The sequence below is a fragment of the Camelus ferus genome, chromosome 12 (assembly GCF_009834535.1).
Source record: "Camelus ferus isolate YT-003-E chromosome 12, BCGSAC_Cfer_1.0, whole genome shotgun sequence".
Taxonomy (NCBI): domain Eukaryota; kingdom Metazoa; phylum Chordata; class Mammalia; order Artiodactyla; family Camelidae; genus Camelus; species Camelus ferus.
This window is the reverse complement of record NC_045707.1, coordinates 18567208-18590868: the sequence shown is the minus strand read 5'-3', so window position 1 is coordinate 18590868 and position 23661 is coordinate 18567208. Positions and strand designations below refer to the sequence as shown.

The 23661-nt window shown below is 48.8% G+C and overlaps 1 long non-coding RNA gene across 1 annotated transcript; it reads left to right on the top strand.

The window, feature by feature from the left end:
- Window positions 1-98: 98 nt before the first annotated feature.
- On the top strand, window positions 99-10008 carry LOC116667605. Its single transcript, XR_004324516.1, has 4 exons — window positions 99-294; window positions 4368-4425; window positions 8432-8612; window positions 8953-10008. It is a non-coding gene; the product is annotated as an uncharacterized LOC116667605 (long non-coding RNA).
- The last annotated feature ends 13653 nt before the right edge of the window (window positions 10009-23661 follow it).

Below are 23661 nucleotides of genomic sequence, written 5' to 3'. Positions count from 1 at the left end.
ATTGCAACTAGAAATTCGATCGATTGGTACGAGAGACCACGTGGTCCGGGTTTGGCCAATGACCAGGCCGCCCGGGATGAGCTAATAATGGAAGCAATTTGTAACTTTCAGTAGCTCTCTAAGGCCTGGGTGCAGGAGGGAGGGAGGCGGCGGAGGTGGGGAAATGGGTACCCCTAGTCTTTCCACCCTCCTCATCCGTGCATGGCAACGGGATCCCTTAATTCTTTCCCCCAACATGCAGGATTTTGCGGGGTCCCGCACCCTTTTCTGTCCTGGCCGCCGCTCCAGAGCAGGGTAAGTGGACAAACACCCCTCCCCCATCCTTTCTGGCACCTGCAAACAACGTCCCCCTTCCTGTCCCATTAGACGATTTAAACCTGATTTTATTTTTCTTAGTTGGAAAAAAAAAACCCAAACCTTTTGTATAATTTCAAATTTGGGAAACATTAAGTTTAGATTAATATACCTTTTTTGGAGGGTGAGTGGTACTTACTAGATCAATTTTATATTCCGTTATTTTGGAGAGGAACCTTCTCCTTAAGGAGAGTTTCCTTTGGAGATGAGTTACACCTTATGTTTTTGAAAGTTTCACTTTTCTGATGATGCCAAGTTTGTGCCTTTCTCCATCCCATCTTCCAGTTTCAATATTTACAAATAATCAGTTAACATGTTTCAAGTTTATTCGTTTGTTTTTCTCCTCCCTCACTAGTTTTTCAGCTGTTACTGCATTGCCAGGATGTTTCTTTTTTTCTCCTTGTGTGGATCAAGGGTTAGTTTTGTATGGATTTCACTTTTTGTTTTGTAAATGAATTTATTGTTTGGGAAACTCTATGGGGGTGTGAATGATGTCTCTTTTGATTCATTCCAAGTCTTCCTCTTTTGAAGAACAATTTACTTGAAGTGTTTTATGCATTGTCCTCAATTGTAGTTTAATCTTTCCATTTTGATGTATTTTATCTCCTTTTAAAATCTGACCTTTTCTTAAAATTCAATCTTTTGTATGTTAAACCATCTTTAAAGTTTATATTTTATAAACTTCACCATATTGTACATTTCCTTCCCCTTCCCCTTCCCCAGTCCCCTTTGCCCTCCTGCCTCCTCCATCTCAGAAGTCTTACCCCTCAACTGCCACAATTCCTAGCTTCAAATCTGACTCACCCATCCAGCCAAGGAGGGATGCCTGGGAAGAAGAAAATGTCCTACTTGGGTCAGAGCTTACACTTGGGGTTCTGGTTCTGGGCACCTCTAGTGCCTAAGCCAGCAAAACCAGGGAAAACAGAATTTCTGTTTGCCTTTTAAATTAGGACTAAGCTCTTTCTCCTTGGCTCTATTCTGGGCAACTCTTTGGTACATAAAATTGAGTTTTCAGTTCTCACCTTGTCCCTAAATTCTAAGAAAAGTACAAGCAGATTCCCCCCCCCCCCCTTAAACGTAAGCTGTTAGCTTGAGGTCAGCCTGTAGGTTCTCTTACCTCCTGGGAGAAGATTCCCAAAAGAGAGAGACAATGTTTTGTTCCTTTTCCTTTTACTTCTGATTAAGGTGGAAGTGGCAGGGACTGGGGGACCCCATTTTGATCTCCAGCTCTGGCTTTGAAATGACACAAAGAAGGAAAGAGAACTGGCCTGGGGATGAGATCGCTTTGGGTCAGTGGCGTCTGGTTTAGCAGAGTTTAGGGGTAAATCTCAGCTCTGAGGACATTCTTCCCTAGCGTTACTGTGAAGTAAACCATCAAAATGATGTGATACGGTTTCAGTCTATTCAGATGCATTGCAGGTACAAAAATCAAACTACAGAGAGATCTGTTTCCTAAAGATCTGCCCCTGGTGACTTTGTCTGTTCCTCTGAGGCAAACAGCCCAACTCGGCAGAAGTAACACTGCCACTGCCCCTCCCGCTCAGTCTCCAGCGCAGGCGTCACATTGACATTCTGGGCACATTCGGCTCAGCCCCTGTCCCTGCTTCTCCCAAGTATGAATCTAAATTACTATTAATAAGGGGCCGCTCCACGTTAATTGGCATTAAAAGAATTCATTTCAATTTGTTAATATTAAATGAATGCTCTGCACTTTAGCTCCCTTCTTCGCCCTGGATTCCCAGATGAGTGATGGGAAGTAGGGGTGGGGAAGGAGGAGGAGGATTTTATTTCTGACTCCAGCATAGCCACTGCCAGGCCTCCCCGAGGCAGGCGTGAGATCAAGGCACAGTAGGGGCCTGACTGGGGACCGTCTGAAGGTCTTTTTAGGTGAAATTCATTGGAATCAGCTGGGGATGTTGGGGAGGGACTGAAAAGGTTTGGTGGGGGCGTTGTGGGGAGAGGAAGGACTAGGGGTCAGGGGGAGGGGAAGAGAGAGAAATGAATGGGAGTAGTTGGGGCACAAGGTTGTGCGCTGTGGGGGTAAAGAAGATTTGTGAAGGAAAGGGCTAATAGTTCAAAAACCCACCTAGAGAAGGAGGAGCTGGTGGGGGAGGGTGGAGATGTGAGGCAAGGCAGCTCAGGGGGCTGTTCTCAGTTAGATGAAATCCATGTACTGTGTTCTCCACAGTGCTTGGCACCTGGAAACTACCAGTACATGTTAGCTCTTAGGATAGAATAGTGGTTAAAAGCATGGATTCTGGAGCCAGACTGCTTGATTTTGTATCTCAGCCCTGCCTTATGCCAGCTGCCTGACCTCAGGCAAGGTGCTTAACCTCACACACTGCGGTTTCCTCATCTGTAAAGTGGACTTAATTGTACCCAGCTCGTAGGCTGTTGTGAGGACTAAGTGAGTTAGTATGTGCGAAGTGCCTAGAACAGTGTTGGTCTTGTAGGGAGTGCTGGATAAGCATCAGTTGTTATTGATGTTGTTGCTTTTCTGATCTGGGAAGTTTGGAGCTGGGGCACTGAACCTCTTAGAGGTTAAGAGCTCAGTGGATTCTCTGAGCTTGTGATGAGATCAGCCCTCTCACCCCCATCCCTGAGTCTGGTCTAACAACTGGGGCGCATGCTGTGAGGGCAGGGGGAGAATGAGGCATGGGGGCCCTGGGAGCTGGGACACCTGAGTTCTTCCTTGGCCTCTGCTCTGGCTCTTGGGTTGATGGTTCCCTCTCAGTGACCACAGACTTCAAAGGAAAGTCAGTTCTTTTTCCCTGGGAGGGCCGTGCTGGGGGAATTACTTTCTTGGTCTAATATCTCCCTTTGATAAAGAGTCAGTCTCTGGAGTGTGGGCTGGGGGAGACTGGGTAGAACAGAGGAGATTAACATTTACTAAATACCCTCTAACTATGTACCGGCCCCCAGACCTGACCTCACTCGAGAGGTTGTAGAAAGTGGAGAAGTCCAAAATGATGAAGTAACTTGCCAAAGTCATAAAGCTAGAAAGTGTCACAGTTGGAATCTGAACTCTGATCTACCTGATGACAAATCTTAACTCCCTTCCATTGCTGCACACTTTCTGAATGGGGAGGTGGGACTTTCTGAAGGGTGAGGCAGGACCCATGTAGAGTTGGGACAAGGCTGAGGCCAGGACCATGGGGCAGCTGGAAGATGGAGGTGGGGGTGGTGAGTGAGAATGTTTCAGTCAGCGAAGACTTCCTGGAGGAGGAAAGTACAGATCAGGGTTCAGATAAGAAGGTAATGAGGATAGGAAGTAGAGAAGAGGGCAGGAGTGGTGCATTTGCAAAGAAGGCGATGAAAGAAGGGCCATGCAAAGGCTAGGTGAGGCCAGAGGGTATGGATCAGATTTACTTTGCTGTCACCCAGTAAAATCAGTTGCCATTTCTTGAGGGCCTACTGTATGCCGGGTACATCCATTATCCTGATTCATGCCCATAGCAACCCTGACAAGTGGTCCTGTCTTTCCTATATCCAGAAGATTCCGTTGAGGCTCGGAGAGCTCAATCCCCACTTCAGGTCACACTTCTGGTAGCTGGGTCTGCCTGCCACCAAAACCACACCTAGGCTACCTGCAAAGCCCAGCTCCCCGGCCCCATCTCACCTTCCATTCCTAGTTCAGGTCATCCTGCACCCTCGTATTTGTAGTCACGCCTAGTGACTGGGGACAGGGGTTGGAGAATGAGATGGGACCAAGAGAGGGAGTGGCAGAGGAGCAGTGGGGATGGAAGCTTTTCTCACATCCTTGTGAAGAAGGTAGATGGAAGGGTAATCCCTCTGGAAGAGCCTCCAAGTCACTTTTCTGGGACTGCTGATCTTGGGGTATATGGCTGGACCTCATGGGGGGGTCACACTATTTTCTGGACTGTGGGTTCTATTTCCCCTCCTCTGGGAGGGAAAGAAGGAGAAGGTGGCTCAGCTGAGTTTTTGAGTCCTGGATTAGATTAAGACCGCCAGTTGTCCACTAAATCCCTTCTCTCTTTGTTCCCTGAGGGTAGAGAGCCTCCCAGATGGACACTCCATTTCCCAGCTGCCATCAGAGCTTTAAGACGTTGGGTAAGTTCTCCTTTTCGTGAACTGGACCAGATTTGCCTGAGACTAAGCTTTGACTGTGTGGTTGAGGAGAAACCCCTAAGAGGGGGCAAAGCAGTAGTAGGAAAGGAACAAGTTCCTGATTGACCAGGTGGAGCAGAGCCCCCGCCATCTGGGACTGCTCCCTTCCAGAGTGTTCTGTCAGAAATAAACTTGTTTTCTATATGTGACTGTGTTTGGGGTCCTCTTTATTATAGAAGTTTTGCCATCATCCATCTCAATACACCTTCCCACCTGAGAGATGGAGGGGACCTTGGAGATCATCCTATGCTTGGCCAAGCCCCTTCACGTCACCACAGGGGGCTTGGGTGTCTCCCCACGTCACCCTCGCTTCAACCCAAGAAGCTCAGCAGGACACCCATGTTAGATGTGTTGCTACATCAGGTTTTATTTGAAGAAAAAAAAAAAAGGTTAAAACCAGTGTGAAAATGCTTGAAAGTTCAATCCCCTCCCCTCCTTTTTTTAAATTACAGATGAGGCCCAGAGACTGGAAGTGACTTGCTTAAGGTTGGACACTTAGTTTTTCTGTCATTTTCTGAATCCAAGATGAGTCCTCTAACCACCAAAACATCAAAGGTTGAGGTTGCTGCCTCAACAAATCGCAAGGGCAGAAATAACCCAAACCAGGCAGGGGGCCAGTGTCTCCTCTGATAAAGCTTTGGGATAGCCAAACCGTGTTTCCTTGATTTCCCCTGAGTCCCTCCTGTTGGATGTCTGCCTGGGAGACCCGCCTGCCTGGGAGACCCGCCTCCCTGGGCCTGGGAATGAGCGGGCTGCACCTTTGCTCCCGCCGCCTCCTCACCCAGATGGTCAGAGCAGAGCTGGGGCCAGAGCCCAGATCCCTGACTCCCTCTAGTCTTTCCACATTTATATCTCCCTCCGCCCAACCCCCAGCCCCTTCCTAGTAGCCCACCAGGGAGGAGAAGGGGAAAACTGTCATAAATTTCCCCTATTTATACAAGAAGACAGAATGTTTCTTGTGCCAGAAAAAACACAGAGAGGGAGCTGTCAGGGGAGAAGGGACCCAGCTCCATGCCTCTGTGGCCAATTTATCTTCTCAAGTCATGGCTTGGGGGCTACCATAACACTGCCTGTGTGACATGCAGGCTTTGGCTTGGGGGACGGCCAGGACGGACAGTGCCTGGGCTTTGTTCCTGATCACGGCCCTCCTGTTCCATCTCAACTTCTCTTTTTCTCCCTCTCTCTTTTAAAAACAAGTTTCTTGAGATATAATTCACACATCATACAATTCGCCATTAATGTGTATAATTCAGTGGTTCTAGTATATTTACAGATATGTGTGACGATCACCATGGTCAATTTTAGAACATTTTCATCACCTCTAAAAGAAACCTCATACCCTTTAGTTACTACCCCAGGCCGCTTCATACCCCAGCCCTAAGCAAACACTGGTCTGCTTTCTGTCCCTCCAGATCTCTCTATTCTGAACTTTCATATGAAGGGAATCACATACTGTGTGACCTTTTGTGATGGGCTTCTTCCACTTAGTGTATTGTTTTCAAGGTTCATCCATGTTGTAGCGTGTATCAGTGCTTCGTGTCCTTTTTAGGGCTGAATAATATTACATTGTGTGGATACACCACTTTTGTTTATCCATTCTTCAGCTGATGGATATTTGGGTTGTTTTTTCCTTTTGGATATTATGATTCTCCCGTAACTCTTATGTCTCTAGACAGCCTGGATCATGTCAAACGAGGTCTGTGGGCAAGAATGGGTATGTCTTAAGTGTAGGAATAGCCAACATCTGGGAAAGCAGGGTCTTGGGAACATGCCTCCTTTTGTGTTAATTACACATGCTCAGCTGGAATGTTCCTCCCTCAGTGAGTTACTGAGGGGGCTACCCCCTCCATTCTCACCCATTGGCATTTGGGTCACTTGCTGTGCTCCTCAGAGTGGGGGACTCAAACCCTTCTCCGGGGCTTTCAGAGACACAGAGATGAATGGATGCCTTCTCAGTGCAGAAGAGGTTCCCCAAGTCTGGTCTCCAGTGATCCGCCAGTATCTCACAGCTGAAGGAAGGTCGGTGGAGGCTCCAAGGTCAAGGGAAAGTTTTGTTCTCAGGGGTGTGATGGAGCCTAGAAGCCAGGCCTGATGCCCCACCTCCTTGCCTAGCCCATCCCAGTGTTGCAGACAGGCTTCGAGTTCCATCCTTTCACTCACCTAGCAAGTATGCACGAGGCACCCAGGTTACCCAACAGACGCTGGCCCTGCCCTTGTGAGCCTCGCAGTTCTAGTGGTGAGAGTAAGAAAAATACAAATGAGCAAAGTAATGGCGAGTTCTGTAAACATTTGGTGAATGAATGAATGAATGAACAAATGAGGTCCTTACTACATGCTCCAGAAAGAATACATAAAAAAGCAGACTTGTACATCACTTTCTGCTGCCACCACATTTTCTAGTCTGGAAAGCAACGCTGCTTCTCCCTCCCTCAGAGGGAATGGTGTGCAGAGAACGCAAAATATCAGCTAGTGAAATCAAAACTACAATGAGGTATCACCTTACACTAGTTAGGGCGGCCACAAACAATGCTGGAGAGGGTGTAGAGGGAAGGGAACGCTCCTACACTGTTGGTAGCAATGTAATTTGGTGCAGCCAGTATGGAAAACAGCATGAAGGTTCCTTAAAAAACTTAAAGTAGACTTGCCATATGATCCAGCAATCCCACTCCTGGGCATATAGCCAGAGAAAACTCTAATTCAAAGAGATGTATGTACCCCGATGTTCACAGCAGCACTATTTACTGTAGCCAAGACGCGGAAACAACCTAAATGTCCATTGATAATTGGATAAAGCAGCTGCAGTATATATATAGTAATGGAATACTACTCAGCCATAAGAAAAAATGAAATAATGCCATTTGCAGCAACATGGATGGACCTAGAGTTTATCACACTAAGTGAAGTAAGTCAGACAGACAAAGATACGTGTCATATGATATGACTTACATGTGGAATCTAAAAAAAAACACAAATGAACTTATTTACAAAACAGAAAGAGACAGACATACAGAACAAACTTACTGTTACCAAAGGGGAAAGGGGGCTGGGGAGGGATAAATTATAAATTAGTTTAGGATTAGCAGATACAACTATAATATACAAAATAGATAAACAACAAGGTCCTACTGTGTAGCACAGAGACTGTATTCAATAGCTTGTAATAACCTATAATAAAAAAAATAAAAAGGATATATACATATATATTTGTATAACTGAATCACTATGCTGTACACCAGAAACTAATACAACATTGTAAATCAACTACAATAAAAAAATAAGCTAGTAGTAGCTACCATGTATTGGACTAGCCATATACCAAGGGATTTATATATCTCACTCATTTTCACTCTTTGAATTAGGTAATATCATCCCCATTTTGAGGATGAGAAAAACTGACTCAGAGATTAAGTAACTATTTGAAATCAATCATGCACATTTGTACGGACTCTGGGGTGTGGATTTGTTTTCATCCCCTGGTCTCCGCAACAAGGACAAATTCATCTCCTTCTGAGGCCGGGACGCAGAGGACCTGGCTGCCCTCCCCTGTCCTGCTCTGGCTCATCCCCTCCCCTCCTGCCCAAAGGCAATGAGGGCTGAGGTGGCGGCGCCAGCTCTTCTCACGAAGCCTGTGTCCGCTGTCTACACCTGCCTCGTGGGCAGGAAGGGAAGGATCAGTTTTGCTTTCAAAAGCCTTTTCCTTCCAGTCCTTGCTGTGCGGGAGGGACCACGAGAGGCCTGGATGTTGTCAACCAGAGGCTTGAACAAGCCAAAGGCTGATGACATTGACAAGAAGGGGACCGCAGCAAGGCAGATCAGCAGCAGCTGATGATTGACAGCCCTTTAGCATCCCCCCACCCCTGCTAAATCAAGACACGTACTCGAACTTGATGACAAATAACAAAACTTTAACACGTTATAATTTTCATATGCATTTGTTCACTTTTTACAGCAAACATAAAAGGTATCCAAGGCTGGGCTTATTATTACAGGAGAAAAAAGTTTGTGAGGCTAGAACCCGAGTGTCCTGCTCAATTTTATGTGATGAAATTTATGTATGGCTGACTGCAGACCATGGACCCTGTTAAATATTTCATGGTGATGAACTCATCTGTTTTCCACCACCATATGAGGTAGGTATTAGTAGTCATCACATATGTTTTTTAAGATGAGGAAACTGAGGCCCAAGGTCTTGGCCGAGGTCACACAGCCCACAAGTGGCGGAGCAAGGATTGTGAAGCCAGCCCCCCGCCCTAGAGTCTGTGCGTCATCACTGCACGAGGTGGGCTTGGCACTGGGACTCCACTTGGGAACTCGAGTGTGTTTTCCTGGCCACCCCCGCTCCCCTTCCCCCTGCCTCTCTCAGTCTTTATGGCCCATTGGAAAAAGCAAGGCAGAGCTGTGGCTCCCAGGGTGACGATCCTTCAGCTGCCTCCTTGGCACTGTCATTCTCGCCTCCCATCTCTTGCCAAGGGCTCCAGCCGGGAATACCACAGACGGTTTGCCATGGATCGAGACTTCTCCGGAGAAAGCGCACAGGAGGGCTGCTGTGAGCAATGAAGGAACTTGCTGTTTCCCTGATTCCCTCATCAAGAGGAGCCCAATGAAGTCACTGCACGTTTGAACGGGTGCTATCCAAGCGCAGCCGCTGGCCAGTTCAGAGGGCTAGGGCGGCCAGTGACTGAACGGCTGCATGGAAAATCTGAGGTGGCGCATGATGGAAATAAAACTCCTGTAGGAGCTGTGTGATTCACTCATCAGTGCTCCCAGATGTGGGCCCAGCGTGTGCACGTGAACAGTGTATAGGTTTGTTCATCCATTTACCTGCTAGCCCTTTATTTATTCAACAAGTTCTGATTATGTACCTAAGAGGCACCATGCTGGGTGTCCTGGATGGACAAGGCCAGATCCCCGCCCTACAGGGACTACGGTCTAGAGAGGGGAGGCAGGAGCAAGGTGACAGTGATTTGTACCAAGTGCTGAGGTGGGAGAGTCATCTTATATCTCCATTTGATGTCACTACCCTCCTCGTGCTCAGTGCAGCCCCCTTTCCTCCAGCTTCTTTCTGCCTGGATCCCATCTTCCTTATGAGCTGGGTCACTGTTTGGCTGCAGGCAGCGACAAACGCGGCAATAAAGCTGCTGAGATAAGGCTGTCAGTTCTAAGGGAATCCCGGGTGGAGTGGGCCGGGTGATTTGGTTTGCTGCCTCTGTTCTCTGGGCATCCCTGGCCCTGGAGGCTGCCCTACGCAGACTGCATCACCTGGGCTCCTGAATTCTCCTTTGTGGTCGGACTTGGCCAGCAGGGGTCCTGGCAGGGAAGGGAGAGAGGAGCCAAGGTATTCGGTTCCTCGTCTCTTGCCCACCTCCTCCCTTGTCTGCCTAAAGTCCTAGCAGGGGTTGTGTTTCCGCAGTGGCCCCAGCTTGGCTGGGTGGCCACTCTCCCCAACCCCAGTTTTACTGGCACCGTTTCTACCCTTATTGATTCCCTGAATACTATCTATAACTGGAAAATCGTCATGTCATTAAACTCTCTTCAGTGAAGCCCTTTTGAATATCATGTGTTTTCTGTTGGGACCTTGACTGGCCCACCTAGGTCTACATGGGGGAGGGGTGACGGGCAGTTATTACACTTCTTCTCCAGAGGCTCCCTGGAGGAAGAGAGAGGTTTTGGACTAAGAAATAGGGGATAACTCCCTAGGGATTTTCACTGAGGAATGAGGAATCACTGCCTGAAGCACCCTGGAAAGCAGAATCGAGAGGTGATGCAGAAAGTTGCAGCCGGAAGGCTTGTGCTTAGGCAAAGGGAAGGAATAATGACTGAGGACGGACCCCATGATGGCCACTCTGACAAGCTGTCACCTGAAGCCTTCCTAGCCCCTTAGTCCCTCCAAGTGCCTTATCCTCATTTTATAGATGGAATCTTGTGGCTCAGAGAGGGAAAGAGGGAGCAGAAAGGAGCTTCACTCTGCCTCAGTTGCCCTGACAATCAAAGAGAAGGCTCACTTTGTGATCAAGGGATTGGCAGGGTGACAGACAAATCTCAGCTTAAGGGACAGCCTAGGCAGAATCTGGAGCCAGACTGTAAGGATTTGAATCTTGGCTCTACCTCTTATTAGCTGTGTGATCTTGAGTAAGTTACTTGACCTCTCTGTGCCTCCATTTCCCCACCTATAAAAAAAAGGAGCTGATGATAATGACAAAACTACCTGGAGACAGATGAGCTTACGGTTATGAGGTCCTTAGGACATGCAGGCATATTGACCACTCTGTGTAAGTGTTATTAAAAAAATGGACCCTCAAGCTTTGTTCTTATTTTCTACCCCCACCCTCTTCTTATTGCCCATCTTCCCTGCCTTGTTGCCAAGGTCCTGAAAACAGGTGACCACCTACAGGGAGCCCTATGACAGGGCCCTATGTCGATCCCCAAGCCCTCTGTGAGCATGACTTGCTCTGCCCTGCCCCCAGAAGGCACCATTTAGAGAGAGCAACAAGGACTGGAGAGACACCCAGTAGGATCATTGTCGCCAGCTCCCTCCTCCAGTGGGATCAGCCTCGATGCGTGCACAGTGGCTTCTTCCCTCCAGCTCTCCTCGACTTTTGAAGCAACAGGGGGGCCAGGAGCTCTCAGTAATAGCACATTAAGCCCCTGTTTTGTGGGAACTTTAATTTAAACACAAATTAGAGGAGGCAAATGACGCTGGCAGCCAGATAAGCCATCCCGGGAGAGCAAAGAACCAGCCAAGAGAATCAGCCGAGGTAAGGCCTGAATTTAAACTTCTGTTGATACCCAGAGGCCAGGAACAGGTGGACGCTGGAAGTCCTCGGTGAGGAACCCTGGAAGCCCCACCCCCTGTCTGCCCTGCTCTGGGCTCCGTGCCAGCCCCCTTCTCCTCCATTTTCTTGATTTCCTTTTTTTGCAAAATTCCAACCCGACTCCTGATTCCATCCCTCCCTTCTCCCACCCCACTGTTTTGGAGAACTCCATTCCTTTATTTTTGTTTCTCATCCTTTTCTGTAGATGACTATTCTGAGAAAGTTCTGCTTGTTAGCTCACCTCCGTCTCCTCTATTACAGTTGGAGCCTTATGTATCCTGCTTAGTGGTGGCGCAGGGGGACTCTATTCAGGAGGCAAATGTGGGGCAGTAGGAATAACCTGAATGCTAAAAGGCCTGTGTTTATTTCTCTGGGTCTAGTTTCCTCATCTGCACAATGAGTATATAAGAGGCTCTCTAAGTCCGGGTGAGCCCTGATTTTTCACAGGAGAATTTGAGGACAAGAACATCCCAGAAATCTCTCTTGTTCTATAACCCAGGAATTTTCCACTGTTCTAGAAACCTTGTTGAATATTGGGGGTAGGGGAGGGAGAGCGCAGGCAAGCCTGTCTGTTCCTCAGTGGGAGGGGCCTCCAGGCTTTGTTTCCACCCCTCGGCACACAAGCCAGACCCAAGCCCAGGCCCAGGCTCAGGCCCAGGAGAGAGGCTGCCTTTCCAGTTCTGTCAAGGCCTGCTGAGCCCAGCTCTGTGGGGCTGTGGCTGCTGAGACGTTGTCACTGCCCTCTGGGGTGGAAGTGACATATGTTCCCTCTGTCACAGCACCTGTGAAGGTGGCTGAGGGATGGCAACCCCCAGGAGGGTGGAGTTCCACCTTCTCCAGCTGACCTTGAGAAAGCTTCTTATCCTGCTTTTCCAGAAGGTTTCAAGTGAAGGCAGTGGGGGCCCGTCATCACAGCCCCAAAGCCCCCACCAAATGGGAAGCTACTGCCTTCGGAGTGTAAAAGAGCACATCTTGGCTACAGCAAAAGGGAAGAGAGTCAAACCAGAGGTAGAACTTTCAGGTTGGATGCTGGAGCCGACTGTGACCCCAAGAAGTCATCCAAAAGGGAAAACCCACAGCCCTTGGTCTTGGAGGATGTCTGTGACGCCTGGGTCACTGGCAGGCGTGAGGACAATGACCTCAAAGGCCTGTGCCAGCCTGGAACTCAGGAGTCAGAAAGTCCCCGTGATTGGCATAGAAGGACCTTGGCATTTTCTCTGGCCCAAGGCCCTTAGACAGAGGTGGGCAGCTGCCACTGGGGCCCGTGGCCCAGCTGTGTCCCCACCTTGCCCACTTCCCCCCTCCCGCGTGCCTGGCTGCCCCTGGAGCCCCAGGCCTGCCCGCCATCTGGGCAGCTCAGAGGAGAGCCCACTGCCAAGGGAGTGCCAGCGTTGATTTATAACCCACAACCTTGGCAGCCTCGGCAGTGTGCCCAGAACCTCCTTTGCTCAGGAAAGAGACGTGCCTCTTAAAGGGGCCGTGCAGAGGAATGTGGGAAGTCCAGGACAAATGCTGAGGCCATCAGGGGGCTGGGGAGGACGTGCCCCACTCCTCAGGACTCTGGGTGACTGACTGTCATTCCCTAAGGAAGCCTCTCCCCCAACCATCTCACCCCTCATCGTGTACTTCTCTGTAGACTTAGCCCAACACTAACAATTTAGTTTGTTTAATGTCAGTCTCTCCTGATAGACTGTAAACCCCATGAAGGCAGGAATCAGAGGCATTGTGTTCATCCCTGTGTGGGCAGCACCCAGCACAGTATCTGCCGTGTGACAGAGGCTCAGGAAGAATCTGTCAAGCACAGGAAAGAAGAAATAAATGAAGGTCCCTGCCCATGAGGTCTGGGGAGGACCATAGCCTTCCTGTTGCCCACCATAGTTTTTAAGACCCTGCAGCACCTGTCCCCACCCCCAGGACCTCTTCCTCCAGGGCCCTCCCCCACCCCTGTCATGGCAGCTGGGACCAACAGGGCCAACCTGTTACCCAGATGCACTTGCCTCCCCCTTTTCCTTGTGTCATATCTCCCAAGTCTTTCGTACAATGTTCTTTTCCTCCTGTTTTCCTTCCTCCAAAAGCTTTCTTTAATTGTCTATGATCTCAGCCCCCCTCAAAAGAGACTCTTTTCCACACGACTTCTCATCGTGGAAGTTCTTCATTCATTCATTCTCTGAGGAAGCAGAGAATTGGGCTGAGATTTGAAGGGCGAGAAGGAGCCATGTGAAGATGGGAGAACAGCATTCCAGAAGCAGCTCAGTGCTCCGGGTGTGCATAGCGGAACCTCCAGGGTTGGGAGAGGTGGTGAGAGAGGAGCTTTTCCAAACTGTACACTCCCACCTCCTCCATTCTCGCCCCTTCAATATGGGAGGACCATTGTTTAAAATCCTGGGAGAAGCTGTCTCACTTGGGAGCTGATTAGAAAAACAATGTCCAGTTCCAGGCCAGATTGACTGAATGGGAATCCGCACTTGAACAAGATCCCCAGTCATTTGTAGGCACAGGGGTGTTTGAAAAGCACTGATCTAGAGATCACCTCTAAGGCGGGACAGTGTGAGGCCAGCATGGAGGTGGACAGGGCTGGGGGCGGTTGCTGAAGAGTCAGGATTTGAATCAGAGATGGAGTGTCAGAGTGTACATGTTTGTGGATGTGTCTGTGTGTGTGTGTGTGTGTGTGTGTGGAAACTCCAGCCTTAATGACTGTGAGCCATCTGAGGCTTTTCACCTCCAGGTCATTCTCTTCCCACTGAATGTGGATTACCTGGGGATACATCTTTACCCCACTATGGCAACACCCCCTCTGCTACCTGCAGCTGCAAGTCACATGGAATCTGCCGGCCTCTGGGGGTGGGGGGACACCTCTGAAGCCAGTCTGGGCGAGGAGATCCCTTGTTCCTGACCTCCGGCAGTCCATTTATCTGACCTGAGTCTCATAAAGGCGTCCTGATGAGCCCAATTGCTTGCTAATGGTTATGCGCTGAGACCTGGGGATTTATGGCAGAGGCCTCAGTGGCCACAGACAGGAGCAGGGCTGTGTGCAGGAGACCAGGCTCTGTGTGGATTCAGTTCATGGAGTTCAGTGCCCAAGATTATAATGGAGACACTGCTACCCCTTTCATTTGGGGCAAAGAGCACTGCCCTGGGCAGGGGAAGTGGGCTGCAGAAAGAAATGACCTCTGGCTGCAGGTGTCCCAGGAATGAAGAGAGTCCAGCTTGACCTGGAGGGGGGGGGGGCAGTGGGGGGGTGGACACTGGGGAAGTGAGCACTGGAATTGGAGCTAGTCAAGCTGGGGTTCAAATCCTGGATCTGTTGTTTGCCAGTGTGTGACTTTAGACAAATCACTAATTTCCCTGAGCCTCCTTTTCCTCATGTGTAGGTAAGAATTATAATACAATTCCATAGGTTTGTGGGAATTCAATGAGATACTGTTTGCAAAGGCACTACAAATTCTAATTGTGTGCATTTAAGTAGGTCAAGAGATTGGGATTTGAACTCTGCCTCTAACTTGCTGCAGGTCCATCCATCATTGGCTTTGTCCCCAGTGGTCTCACATAAATATGCTTTCTGGGCCTCAGCTGCCCCAGAGATATTAAGAGAGGATTAGACCCAATGTCCATTCATACCATCCAGCTCTGAAGTTTCATGGTTCTAACAAGGAGTTGGAAATGGAGAGTTGGAAAGGACACAGCTTCATCCTGGCTGTGCAGATAGTATCCCTGCCACACGGCTTCAGGGACCAACATGGGGGAGGGAGCTGAGCAGGAATGGCCTCTCCCTCAGTGGTGCCTTCCTGTGAGTACAACCCCTGGCAGGGTGCTGGGCGCTGTGGTGGGGAGGTCCGGGCCAAGAGGGGTCAAAGTTCTGGAAAGACCATGCAGAGGTAGGGGGCCAGAGGGGATTGACGGAAATGCCTAAACCAGTCAAGCTTTTTGAACAAAATAACCTCCTCCCCTCCTCTTTTCTCCCCTCTTCCCACTCAAGACATGCACGCACGCGCACGCGCACACACACACTCAGGCACTCACAATCACACCTTAACAGAATTCACAGTAGAACCAGACTCATACAGAGTTTGACCAAATGGAGCAGAGAACCCCCCCCTCCCCCAGCTGCATCCCAAAGGATGCAGGTAGAGACCTAAGGATTCCTATATCGTCGTTCACCACAGGGTCCTCAGCCCTTCCCCCACCTCTTCACCTCATTGTGGGAACATCCTGGAGCCAGTCACTATAGGAAACAGACGTTAACCCCAGCCCACCCTCATAGAGCCTGCCCCTCTTTCATGCTTTGCCCCCTGCCCCCAGGTGCTAGCATCCTGATTTGGAAAACCTGGAGACCTCTAGGGATGCAGACAGCAGCTAATTCAATGCCATTTATGGGGGTGGGTACAGCTCAGTGGTAGAGTGCATGCTTAGCCTGCATGAGGTCCTGGGTTCAATGCCCAGTACCTCCATTGAAAAAAAAAAAACAACCCAAAACAAACAAAAAAATCAATGCCATTTACTGAGCACATATTATGTGCTTGGCCCTGAGCCAGGAGCAAGGATTAAGAAGGGAAGTTAGACCTGATCCCTGTCCTCAAGATGTCCTAGCCTAGCAGTGGGACAGACTTTCAACAGTAATGAGAACACAAGGTGCGGAAGGACAGTAATGTTCAGGACAAGAGGTAGCCAGCTCAACTTTGTAGGAGATGGTGGAGTAAACACTCAATCTGCTTTCTAAAATTTTTTTGGTGGAAGATTGAGAACATAGGACAAAAATGGAACAGTATAATAAGCCTGTGTGTCCTTATCACCAGCTCACTTCCTGGGCAGTCTTGGTGACTATACTCCCACCCACTCCACGCCATGGGGCACCATCTTTGGATGGAACTGGGGTGGATTTCATGGAGGAACAGCAAGTACAGGATTGACATCACAAACAGAAGCTAACGCGGTGCACAGAGGCACCAAGTAGTCCTCAGGCCGAGGCATCAAATCCCGACTGGACCAGTGGGGCAAGATGCTGCATCCAAAGTGCGCGTGCCCCTGAGCCCTCTTTCACAAGTGTGAGTTGTCACGCTATGGAACTAGCTGTCTCTCCAGGCAAGGCTTCCTCAGAGCCAGGGAAGCGCAGAGCAGGCCCTTTGAGAGCTGGGAGTGAGGCGAATACAGTCAGGAGGCCTCGAGGAGGCCGCAGGGCCTTGGCCGCCTGGAGCGCAGGGGACAGGCGCGCACCGGCACCCACGGGCACGGCGGGCGCAGCCGGGCCCTCCACCCCGCGTCGGCGCGAGGCCTTAAATATTACCCCGGAGTTTTCAATTATCTCTTCTTAATGGATTTGCAGGGGCTCTTTCATCAAGCGCGGGGTGGCTGGGTGTGGGGGTGTGGGGAGCGCTCGGCGAGGGCTGGAGCTGGGAAAATGGCCCATATTTCAATATTAAAGCCCTTTACGATCGTCAGCAGCATGAAAGATGCTGCAAATAAAACGGAGCCGCCCGCGCCAGCCTCTCCATCTCGCAAGTTTTAATTAACGCTGAGGGGGAGGCGGTTGCCGGGCGGGGTCGGAGCCCGGCCGGGGGCGGATCGCAGAGCCTCGTGGATCTGCGTGAGCGTGAGCCGCAGGGATCTCGTCCGCGTGGAGGGCCTGGCCAGGCTGCGGAAGATGCCCGCAGAGGTGGAGAAGGCAGAGGGGTCGGGGAAGAGGTGGGAAGGTTTCTGAGCGTCCGAGCAGGAAACAAACGTCGTGCAACTGAAGGCAAATGGCTCTTTTTATTAAAGGGGAGGGGGCTTTTGGCCAAAGGACTGAGTTCTTCACCCCAACCCTCCTTCAGCGTCCTCCCTGCAGTCTCCACCCCCCTCTCCTCCCCCGGCCTCCCCCCGGTTGTCTACCACCCCCCCACCCCCTTCCCCGCTGGCATCCAGTGGCCCTTGTTTCGAGGAGGCAGACGTGCTTCCTGTGATCCAGCGGCTCTGGGTTCCCGCCCCTCACGGCTCCTGCTTTGGGACGTCTGCTTTCTCCATCACTCCCTCGGCTTCCCGGGAGGCCCGCATTCTCCAGGCGCGGAGTACAGCGCACAGAAGCGCCACTGTTCTGCCTTGGCAGCGGCCTGGCCTGACAGCTTGTGCCTGAGCAGCAGACCCATCCGTCAGGCGGGGAGGATGGAGAGACGTCCGGCTGCCTGCCCTGAGGACTCCCCGGGGACCACCTCTGGCCTTGGCCCAGACTGCTCTCTTCCCCTCTCCCCGCTCCCCCAGCCCTGCCGGAAACTACCAGCTCAGTATGTATGTTTTGTCCCTACTCACCTCCCTCCCACCATATACACACAGCCTGGAGCCTGAGGCTCAGGAGAACCACCTCCTCTCACGAGTTACATTTAAAGGTCCTTCCCCTACCTATCTCTCCATTGCAGGGCATAACTCTTTGACTTAAGAGGATCCAGGGATCTTGGTGGACAACAATCCAAACCTGAATCATCCAGTTAATACTCAGGGTTTAAACCAAGGACTTTAGGCAAACGATAAGGAGTGAAGGAATTAGAAAAATACAATAACTGAAAAATTGTGCTCTACACTGGAAATTGACACAACATTATAAACTGACTATAACTCAATAAAATAAAATAAAATAAAGAAAAATAATACAAATAAAAGTCATGATCTTTATTCCTGAGTATTTATGTGTACTTTATATGTCCTGAAATATTTTGCAGAAATCAAGTGCTTTTCTCATTGTACTAAGGAGCTTACAAGCACCAGGTAACAAATTATAGGTTAAAACAAAAAAAAAAAACCAAAAAAAAAAAAAAGAAGAAGAAGAAGAAAAATCCTCTTCTGCTTTCTTTTTGGTATGTATTGTTTTCTTCTTGTCAATTTGTGATGATCATCTATCAAACCTGATGAAAATAGTGTGTGATTATGCAGTTTGGTTAGGGAGACAGAACTCACACAAACAGTATCGGGAACTAATACAAACTTCAAGTGCTATTGGGATATAGGGAAAGGGGGTGATAATTAAAGCATGTCTGGCTTAATCAGGGAAGATTTCTTGGAGGAGACTGGATCTGGAAGTAGAATGGCAATACAAATGTGAAAAGAAAGCTACAGGTGAGGAAACTTACCTAAAGTAGAACAGATTATATGTTTTATGTCTAGTTGAGGAACTGATACATTTGGCTACAACACATCTTCCCTAAGAATAGAGTAAGATGAAACAAGACTTGTGTGGTTTTCAGGAAAGATTCAGGGTAGACAGTAAGCTCTTCAATGATGCTGGAGAATGAAGTGAGTGGAGAGGGCCCCTGAAGCACCCCTTCTCCAAAGGAGTCCACCCATATTTGAGTCTGTGGGAGAGATGCCTGGATCAAGGCACTTAGCTACCACTTCCGGTTGTACCATTTAAAGTTTGTATCTATGGTCATTGAAGGCAGGAAGGGCCCCAGAGCTTCAACCACCAGCCCTGACACAGTTAGGGGAGGAGAGCGGTTCTCTCCCCACCTTATAAGGGGAAAAACCAAGGTCTGTCCAGTCACCCAAATCAGGAAATACTTATTGATCACCTACTATGTGCCAAGCACTACACAAGGCACTGAGGATCCAGAGATGGCCAGGACATAGTCCTTGTCAGCAACATGCTCACAGTCCAATGAGGGAGAGAATTCATGCATTCCAAAAAAGTCTTGGCTGGAAGATGTAGTTCAGTGGTAGGGTGTGCGCTTAGCATGCATGAGGTCCTGGGTTCAGTCCCTGGGACCTCCATTAAAAAAAACAAAACAAAACAAAACAAAAAAAGAGTAAAAAAAAGTCTTGAACACCTACTATGAGCCAGGCAGAGCTGCAGGTGCTAGAGATGCAATTGCAAACGAGACGGGCGTGATCCTTGCCCTCTTGGAGAGCAAGACTTGATGCAGGAGGCAGGTACATAACAGGCAGCTGGAATTCAGGGTGATGTGTGCTATGAAGGGGAAACGACATTTGCTGTGGGAGGGGACCAGAGGAGGCATAGGAGGGACACTTACCCTGGTCTGTGAAGGGGGGAAGCAAGGATGATGTGGGAGAGGATATACTAAATCTATCCCAAAGGATACATAGACATCAGGGGCAGAACGGCACTGGAGGATGTTCTGGGCCATTCTTTGTGCCTGTTCAGCGTCCCACCAGGAGCTGTGGTCAAATCAGGCTCAGACCGAGTTTCTTCCCTCTAGGCACAGGATGGCACTGGCCTGCACTAAAGAAGCTCTTCCAATAGCAGCAGGGAACGCTCAACAATAATCCTTACAGAGCCAGATCAGGGAATGAGGTTATCAGCTTTCCTTATTCTGCTGGGAATCCTCTGCCTCCAGGCTGGGCTATTTGGGAAGACTGGAGGGTGGGAAGGCTCTGTGGAGGGTCTTACTCTTTCCATCTCCCCCTCACTGATAACAGTTTTGAAACAAACCAGATTTTAAATAAAAAGAAATAGGTGATCTGTCTCTCTAGCCACAGGTGAATACAAACCAGGACAAGAAATTATTGTCCTCCAATAACGTTCCTACTTCCCTTGTCCTAACCAGCTCCCTATAGCAGCCACGGGGCAGAAGTGAATTAGCAAAGCAGGAAAGGGCATTCGAGAGAAGAGAGCAGCCTAGGTAAAGGCCCAGGGGCCAGAGCAGCTGTGGCATTTTTGGGAAACCGCCCGTATTCCGTGTAGAGAGGAGGTTGGCACAAGCTCATGAAGGCCCAAGCTCATGTCAGGCTGAAGGGGTGGGGACACTGAGGGACCCCTGATTTTATGGTTTAAATTTTGACAACTTTTTCTATAATACTAAAAATGGAATAATGTCACTCTTGTACCCACTCTCCAGAATTAAGGTTTTATCAAGCTACTATTAATTCGAGAGTTTGAGATTTACAAATGTTAGCCACTGTATATAAAAACAGATTAAAAAAAATTTCTTCTGTATAGCACAGGGGACTAAGTTCAATATCTTGTAATAACCTTTAAGGAAAAAAATCAAAATGAATATATGTATGTATATGCATAACTGGGACATTGTGCTGTACACCAGAAATTGACACATTGTAATTGATCGTACTTCAATTTAAAAAAATTTTTAAAAACATTTCATCAACTTTGCTCTGGAGTTTCTAAAAATAAAATAAACAGGTAAAATTGAAGTGCCCTTTTCCCCCTCCCAGTACCATTCTCCTCCCTACCAGATGCCCCACCATCATGAATTTGTTTTTGTATACATAGATCCATGAAAAACATATTATATTGCTTTAGTGATTTTTTATAAAGTTGTTCAGTTTTTATGATATAATTTACAACTTGATTTTTCACTCCAAATTTTTAAAAATGAAGTCTTCATTTGACGTTTTTGGCAGAGCACGGACAAGAGTAGATCTGGGTTTGTAAGATCACTCTGGTGACTAAGCAGAGGATTCCAGGTGATGGGGAGGACCGAGGATGGTAACAGTGGGAAAGAGGGTAACAGATGTCCAGAAGGTAGAACCCACACATTAGGTCACTGATCTGCAAGCTGGAGAGGGCAGGGAGTTGTCTTGTTCTTCAGCACCATGAACAGGGCCTGCATCATCGAATAATAATAAATTTCTGTTGACTCAGAGAGGTTGATAGGGGTGGAGGAATCCAAGATGACTCCCAGATTCCCAGCCCAGTGTGACCGACCCGGTGATGGTGTCAGCCTCCAAGATGAGAGTCCCAGAGGAGAAGCTGGATTGCAGGGAAAGATGCATCCAGGAGCCATCTTTTTGGGCCAAGGCAATGAGGCTGTGGCACACAAGGTTGTTAGGGAGCAGACCAGACTCCCAGTTCTTCAGCTCTAAGGCTATAAAGGATTTGGAAGGACTCAGAGATTGGAGGAGGGAAAGGTTCATTCCTGCTGGGGCTGAAAACACAAACCAAATTTAAAAAGCAGTTTCCTCAGAAGGCCAGGAGGGCAGGCCGAGCTTCTGCATTACCCACGATGAATGTCTTGCTGCCCTCTGCGCGGTGGGTACCCACAGCCCATTAGCCAAGGCAGAGGAGGAGGAAGAAGGTGTAATAAGTGATTCTAGAATCATAAAGACCTGTCAGACGCCCACACTCCTTACTTTGCTCCCACTCCAGATTCATCAACAAGATGGACAGGCGGGGTGCTCACAATTGCTTCCTAGGGACTTATTCTTGACCAAATCCAATCTCTCTATTCAGCGAAGGAAGTAAAATATAACCTGCTTTCCTGCTCTTAAGACCCAGAGTTCTGGCCGTCACCTAGAAACGTTGCCCTTGGCAGAGAGCTCCCCCAAAGCTGCCGCCACCCCTCCCTTTCCTCAGCCCCCAGCCCCCTGTCCCAGGCCCAGCTATCACCCATCCTCTGCTGCCAATTCACCTTTAAACAGTTCACTGCTCATCTCTTTTTTCTCCTCCTCAGACACACCCCCCTCCCCTGGAAGCCTTCCCTGTCCCACACTTTCCCTGTCCTCAGCACTGATTTCCTGAACTGAGTCTGGCAGCCCATGGCTCCATCCTTATCTGTCTCTGTTCCTCTTTCCAGCCCCTCACCTGGCCTAGGAGTTCTTTGAGTCCTGGGTATGGCTAAGTGGCATTTCCCCACATCATTCCTGGGTTTGAGGGCAGGAATGCTTTTACCATCCCCACTGATCCTCTCTTCGGGAGTACCAGGGGGGGCACATTAGTTTTGTCTAATCTGGCAGAGTAAGGCATTTCCTTCTGCTGAGAAATTGAGCTGTCATGAATCTAAGTCACTAGACTCCCTTTCCCAAAGGTACTTGCAATTTAGACTTGTTCTTTATTCAGGGAATTTTTACTGTCATGAAGTAGTGGAGTAGGTGTAAGAAAAAATCTTGGAAGGGCTGACCAGGATCCTGGCAGCCCACTTCTCCATGAGTTTGCCTTTTGAAGAGTGGTAGGATCCATTGAAAAGGTACCCTGTTCCCTGGATCCAAAGCCGAGAGTCACCCAAGGACCAACCTAATGATCCTCCAACTGGGCTGTGACCAGTCCCCTTCCACCTTGAACCTGGGCAGGTTTCCGATTTTTATAAGAGCAATATACCCTGCAGAACACCACCTCCCTGAATCCCACACTGAACAGAGTCACATCATGTAGACTTCCACCTTAAAAGGAGGAGACTCAAAGTCATGTGCCTTGCCCAGCTAACCAAGGAGCTTCCTTAGTGGGGAAACTCTGGGGACTTTTTTCTTTCTCCTTTTCAGCTATCTAGACTCAGATTTCTCTGCAATCAGCGTATATTACTTGTACCATTAAGAAGAAAGTAAAACTTTAGAAAGACCAGAAGACAGCCACGGTGGTGACTGCTGCTGGGTTGGTAACAGAGCATTAGGGAGGTGTGTTTTGTGGGTGTTCTAATGACTCAGGGGCCATGCCAAGGCCCTTTGAGAACACGGAAGCCTTGAGCCCTGGGCAGCCCCAAGGCTGGGCCAACAAAGGGCACCTGCAGAGGACTGTGGGGTGCGGTCAGGAGAGGAATGGGTCCACAAGACCTGGATGGGCAAATTCCTTCCTCAGTCATAAAACTTAAAAGCCTTTCAGTGACAGGTAGCCTCCGGGTTCTTCCTTAAGAATCCAACCAATTTTAAGTGTTCTGCTTTGCCGCCTTCTTTAAAGTGTGACTGTTCAACAGGTTGATAGTTAGTGATTTGGCTAGTAATCATTAAACAGGAAGGACTCGGAAATAAGTTGTCATAGATTTAAATTGAGTACTTCATGTCCTTAATGCTAAACTTGAAGGTTAAACAGCAGGAAGGCGGAAACAGTCGTGATGGTGTTTGTTTTGCTCTTTTAAGGGGTGACTGGGGAGGGTATAGCTCAGTGGTTAAGTGCATGCTTAGCATGCACGAGGTCCTGGGTTCTGTACCTATTCACCTCCACTAAGTAAATAAACCTGATTACCCAGCCCCCCTCAAAAAAAGAAATGGAAAGTCTTAAAAAAAAAAAAAAAAAAAGAGTAACAAAGTCGGAAATCCTGGTTCTTATCCAGGCTCTGCCTCCAACATAAGGATCCTCAAACTTTTCTGCCCTTTGAAGTTAGTGAGAGAAGAGTGAATTAGACCCCAGTGGTCTGGGGGCTCAGCTTGAAGGGCCCTCACTAAGGACCAAATTCTTCTGAAGCCTTAAGTTTTAGTTTTTAAGTTATACAAATTTTGCATTTTATTACATTGTATGTTTTTTATGTCTTGAAATAAAAATGATGTTTGCCGTCAAAGAAGATATAAAAACGATGTTTGCCCTCAAAGAACCTCTATAGTCCTCAGAGAGGCTTCTTGTGTGTCCTGTGATACTTCCACCAGGCGGCCACTGCAGTGTGGCCCTTGGCCACCTGCACCCCAGGTGACAAGGACTTCCGTGTGTGCCCCTCCACCCCCAGTA